Below are 4235 nucleotides of genomic sequence, written 5' to 3'. Positions count from 1 at the left end.
CCTTCTCACATCCTTCTATTTATGGAGTACCACTCCTTCTAAATGCACAATTCGAACCTTATCTAATTAAAGTTCGAATTCTTCTTCTCCTTCTTCTTTCTATTTCTCTTTTTCTCTGACATTTCAAGGAATCTCTATACTGTGACGTAGAGGATTCCACATTTTCTTTTTCTCTTCTCTTTCATATGAGCAGGAGCAGAGACAAAGGCATTCTTGTTGAAGCTGATCCTGAACCCGAAAGGACCCTGAAGAGAAAGCTAAGAGAAGCCAAAGCACAACTCTCTTTAGAGGACCTGACCGAATTCTTCAAAGAAGAAGAACCCATGGCAGCCGAAAACAACAACAATGCCAACAATGCAAGGAAGGTGCTGGGTGACTTTACTGCACCTACTCCCGACTTCTATGGGAGAAGCATCTCTATCCCTGCCATTGGAGCAAACAACTTTGAGCTTAAGCCTCAATTAGTTTCTCTAATGCAACAGAATTGCAAGTTCCATGGACTTCCAATGGAAGATCCTCATCAGTTTTTAGCTGAATTCTTGCAAATCTGTGACACAGTCAAGACTAATGGGGTTAACCCTGAGGTCTATAGACTGATGCTATTCCCTTTTGCTGTAAGAGACAGAGCTAGAATATGGTTGGATTCTCAACCTAAAGAAAGCCTGGACTCTTGGAAAAAGCTAGTCAATGCCTTCTTGGCAAAGTTCTTTCCACCACAAAGATGGAGTAAGCTTAGAGTGGAAGTCTAAACCTTCAGACAGAAGGATGGAGAATCCCTCTATGAAGCTTGGGAAAGATACAAACAATTAATCAGAAGATGTCCCTCAGACATGCTTTCTGAATGGAGCATCATAGGTATTTTCTATGATGGTCTCTCTGAACTATCCAAGATGTCTTTGGATAGCTCTGCTGGAGGATCTCTTCATCTGAAGAAGACGCCTGCAGAAGCTCAAGAATTGATTGAAATGGTTGCAAATAACCAATTCATGTATACTTCTGAAAGAAATCCTATGAACAATGGGACTAGTCAGAAGAAAGGAGTTCTTGAGATTGATACTCTGAATGCCATATTGGCTCAGAATAAGATATTGACTCAACAAGTCAATTTGATTTCTCAAAGTCTGTCTGGAATGCAAAATGCACCAAACAGTACTAAGGATGCTTCATCTGAGGAAGAAGCTTATGATCCTGAGAACCCTTCCATGGAAGAGGTGAATTACCTAGGAGAACCCTATGGAAATACCTACAATTCTTCATGGAGAAATCACCCAAATCTCTCATGGAAGAATCAAGAGAGACCTCAACAAGGTTTCAATAACAATAATGGTGGAAGAAATAGGTTTAGCAATGGCAAGCCTTTTCCATCATCTTCTCAGCAACAGACAGAGAGTTCTAAGCAGAATACTTCTGACTTAGCAACAATGGTCTCTGATCTAATAAAGACCACTCAAAGTTTCATGAATGAAACAAGGTCCTCCATCAGAAATTTGGAAGGACAAGTGGGTCAGCTGAGCAAGAAGGTTACTGAACTCCCTCCTAGTACTCTCCCAAGTAATACAGAAAAAAAATCCAAAAGGAGAGTGCAAAGCCATAGACATGGCCGAATGTGGAGAGGAAAGAGAGGAAGAAGACGCCACTGAGAAAGACCCCAGTGGGCGTGCACCACTCTCCTCTGAGTTCCTCAATGAGGAACAATGGGAATCTGAGGCTCAAAATGAGACCATAGAGATTCCATTGGACTTACTTCTGCCATTCATGAGCTCTGATGAGTATTCTTCCTCTGAAGAGGATGAGTATGTCACTGAAGAGCAAGTTGCTAAATACCTTGGAGCAATCATGAAACTGAATGACAAGTTATTTGGAAATGAGACTTGGGAGGATGAACCTCCCTTGCTCACCAAAGAACTGGATGACTTGTCTAGGCAGAAACTGCCTCAAAAGAGGCAGGATCCTGGGAAGTTTTCTATACCTTGTACCATAGGCACCATGACCTTCAAAAAGGCCTTGTGTGACTTAGGGTTAAGTGTGAACCTCATGCCCCTCTCTGTAATGGAGAAATTAGGGATCTATGAGGTGCAAGCTGCAAGAATCTCATTAGAGATGGCAGACAATTCAAGAAAACAAGCTCATGGACTTGTAGAGAATGTTTTGGTGAAGATTGAAAACCATTACATCCCTACTGACTTCATAGTCCTAGAGACTGGGAAGTGCATGGATGAATCCATCATCCTTGGCAGACCCTTCCTAGCCACAGCAAAGGCTGTGATTGATGTTGATAGAGGAGAGTTGATCATTCAAGTGAATGAAGAATCCTTGGTGTTTAAGGCCAAGACATCCCTCTATCATCATGGAGAGGAAGCATGAAGAGCTCCTCTCAAAACAGAGCCAAACAGAGCCCCCACAGTCAAACTCTAAGTTTGGGTTGGGAGGCTACAACCAAACTCTAAGTTTGGTGTTGAAACCCCACATTCAAACTCTAAGTTTGGTGTTGGGAGGTTTCAACACGGTTCTGAGCATTTCTGAGGCTCCATGAGAGCCCTCTGTCAAGCTAATGACATTAAAGAAGCGCTTGTTGGGAGGCAACCCAATGTTTATAATTAATTATTTCTTTTGTTATTTTCTTTTTTTTGTAGGTTGATGATCATAAGAAGTCACAAAAACAATGAAAAAAGCAAAAACAGAATGAAAAACAGGAAGAAAAACAGCCCACCCTGGAGGAGAAGAAACTGGCGTTCAAACGCAAGTAATGCTAGCTGTTGGGCGTTTAACGCCCCGTCTGGCACCATTCTGGGCGTTTAACGCCAGAAAGGGGCACCAGACTGGCGTTAAACGCCAGTAAGTAAAGGGCAAGAACCTGGCGTTAAACGCCAGGAATGGGCACCAGCCCGGCGTTTAACGCCAGAAATGGCTCAAAACGTGATTTTGAGCAAACATTTGGTGCAGGGATGACTTTCCTTGACACTACAGGATCTGTGGACCCCACAGGACCCTACCATCACTCTCTCTCTTCTTCCCCATTCACCAATCACCTCAACACCTCTTCCCCAAAAATGCCTCACCTATCAAATCCCATCTTTCTCTTCACCACTCACATCCATCCTTCATAAAACCCCACCAACCTCACCCTTCAAATTCAAACCACTTTCCCTCCCAAACCCACCCATAATGGCCAAACTTTACCCCCCTTCTCCTATAAATACCTTCTTCAACTCTTCATTTTCACACAACCTAAACACCCTTTCTTCCCCCTTCTTGGCCGAATACACCACCATCTCCCTCTTCTTCATTTCTCTTCTTCTACTCTCTTCTTTCTTCTTTTGCTCGAGGACGAGCAAACATTTTAAGTTTGGTGTGGTAAAAGCGTTGCTTTTTCGTTTTTCCATAACCATTTATGGCATCCAAGGCCGGAAGAGAAACCTCTAAAAAGAGGAAAGGGAAGGCAAAAGCTTTCACCTCCGATCATGGGAGATGGATAGATTCCTCTCAAGGGCATCAAGACACTTCTATGAAGTTGTGGCCTTGAAGAAGGTGATCTCCGAGGTCCCCTTTTCACTCAAAAAGGGTGAATATCCGGAGATCCGCCATGAGATCCGAAGAAGAGGTTGGGAAGTTCTTACCAACCCCTTCAACAAGTCGGAATCTTGATGGTTCAAGAGTTCTATGCCAATGCATGGATCACAAAGAACCATGACCAAAGTGTGAACCCGAATCCAAAGAATTATCTCACTATGGTTCGGGGGAAATACTTGGATTTTAGTCCGGAGAGTGTGAGGGTGGCGTTCAACTTGCCTATGATGCAAGGAGATGAGCATCCTTACACTAGAAGGGTCAACTTTGATCAAAGGTTGGACCAAGTCCTCACAGTCATATGTGAAGAGGGCGCAAGGAGCAAGATTCAAGAGGAAAGCCGGTCCAATTGAGAAGGCATGACCTCAGCCCGTGGCTAGAGGATGGTTAGAGTTCATACAACGCTCAATCATTCCCACTAGCAACCGGTCCGAAGTTACCATAGACCGGGCCATGATCCATAGTATCATGATTGGAGAAGAAATAGAGGTTCATGAGGTTATAGCCCAAGAACTCTATAAGGTGGCGGACAAGACCTCCACCTTGGCAAGGTTAGCCTTTCTCATCTCATTTGTCACCTGTTATTCAGTTGGAGTTGACATAGAGGGAGACATTCCCATTGATGAGGACAAGCCCATCACCAAGAAAAGGATGGAGTACACAAGAGA

General features: G+C 43.6%; 1 non-coding gene across 1 annotated transcript; it reads right to left on the bottom strand.

Moving 5' to 3' along the window:
- Positions 1-728: 728 nt before the first annotated feature.
- On the bottom strand, positions 729-836 carry LOC130956376 (small nucleolar RNA R71). The gene has a single exon (XR_009077088.1). It is a non-coding gene; the product is annotated as a small nucleolar RNA R71 (small nucleolar RNA).
- Positions 837-4235: the final 3399 nt, after the last annotated feature.

The sequence above is a fragment of the Arachis stenosperma genome, chromosome 1 (genome assembly GCF_014773155.1).
Source record: "Arachis stenosperma cultivar V10309 chromosome 1, arast.V10309.gnm1.PFL2, whole genome shotgun sequence".
In the NCBI taxonomy this organism is placed as follows: domain Eukaryota; kingdom Viridiplantae; phylum Streptophyta; class Magnoliopsida; order Fabales; family Fabaceae; genus Arachis; species Arachis stenosperma.
Note: the sequence above shows the minus strand (reverse complement) of the source record. Positions and strands in the feature narration are given on the sequence as shown.